Consider the following 1,896-nt stretch of genomic DNA (forward strand, 5'->3'; position numbering starts at 1 on the left):
GACCCTTGTTTGTTTTGTGCTATTATACCAAATCTTACAGCACTATTATTCTATATGTATTTAAATGTATTAATTTTATTTAGTTAAGAAACTAATTACATGTAGGTTACTTATTGCCTTATTAGACAATAGTAAATTCTATTAAAATATTATAAAATTGAATGTTTTATTAAAATTATTTCTATAAGAGATGGTGTTCAAGTCGAACCAGGACTTGTGATGAAATTTCCCATGGTGGGAAAAAAGTCGATTGTCATATCTAAACTTGAAAAACAGTATGGTGATGGGACATGTAAAAAATGTAAATGGTCCAAATGTTAAAAGAAGGCCTCATGTCAATGAATGATCTTGGCTTTGGTGGCTCAGAGCCCCTGCATTTGTTCCTGTGAACATTCAGTAAGTGGAACGCCTGATCCTTGAAAATCTAACTTGTGGAAGTGACATTTGTCTGCAGGAACTGTGCACACATTCATTCACAAACACCACATCCCTTGTACAGTCCTGACTCCAATGGCTCCAAGTCATTTCTACATGGTTGGGCTATTTAAGGAATTCCTGGGTAGCCAGGTAGTTTGATTAGGGTTTCAGCATACAGAGAAAAACGTCTACCGTGATGGTATCCAAGCACTAGTGAAACACTAGGATAAGTCCATTAGTGTAGCAGGGGGTTATATAGGTAGAAATAAATGTTGTTTTTGCTCTCATAACTCTGTTCTGTTATTTTGCACAGGCAAAAGTCCTGGTTTGACTTGAACAACCTTCATATTATTATTATTGTTGTTGTTCTTATTGTTGTTGGAGTCATGCTCGCCACATGCAAATCACGCTAGTATCATGTTAGCGACATGCTAATGATGTTGCTAGCAAGATGCTAATACAGTTAGCATAATGCTAGCAACATGCTAATCATGTTAGCATCATGCTAGCAACATGCTAATCATCTTAACGTCATGCTAGCAACATGCTAATATGGTTAGCATAATGTTGGCAACATGCAAATCATGCTAGCATCGTGCTAGCAACATGCTAATCATGTTAGCATCATGCTAACAGCAGGCTAATGATGTTGCTAGGGGTGTGGCTTGTTAGCATCTTGATAAAAAAAGACCGCCCTCCCCACACAGCAACACAGTATTTTATGGGTCGACATCAAACCGTACAGGGATAGTTACTGTACGCACCAAACTTTTGTATGGGAGAAGAACAAAAAGGAACCAGACCCCTGACCAGAGTATCAGTTAGATAATCAAATTAACCATGTTACCTCTTTTCTAACCCTTTGTGCATGTACAGTTTGTGAATCTCTTTTGCTTAATCCTAATTCATTTTAAGGACCCTCTGGATACAGAACTTGTCTGGACTCTTGAGACTTGAGAAAGTGGGTAAGGAATGCCATCACTACTGCATGAAGTGACAATAAACAATCTACAGCCAAATATTTCTGCATGTTAAATCTCAGTACTGTATAGTGTTAGACTCTGTGTGACACACAGTAAGTCACATCTTGAAGTGTGAGTTTAGATGAGACCTATTGGTTTATAGCTGTAATTCCAGCGCTTCATTATATGTCCTCTTGTAGTTCTCTCTAATTGAATGCTATTTCATTCCTAAAGGGCAACAGCTAAGATTAATTACAGCAAGTTCTTTTAATTGTTGATTGAATCCGTTTTATGTGTGGGTCTCTCATGTTACAAATGTAAAAAGGTTAGGTAGAAGAATTACCTCTTCTTTTTCCAGACCCAGTGGCCTTTCTGAAACACATAGCCAGGCAATCAGGCCACAGCACATAGTCATGAGCCCGCTCTAATTAGACTGACAGAGAAAAGGCCCTCTTAATGTCTGTGCATGCTCTTAGGTCAGGGCTGACTAATGCCTTTTATCTGGCAACCCTGTCTG

Source organism: Clarias gariepinus, chromosome 14, assembly GCF_024256425.1.
Source record: "Clarias gariepinus isolate MV-2021 ecotype Netherlands chromosome 14, CGAR_prim_01v2, whole genome shotgun sequence".
Classification (NCBI taxonomy): domain Eukaryota; kingdom Metazoa; phylum Chordata; class Actinopteri; order Siluriformes; family Clariidae; genus Clarias; species Clarias gariepinus.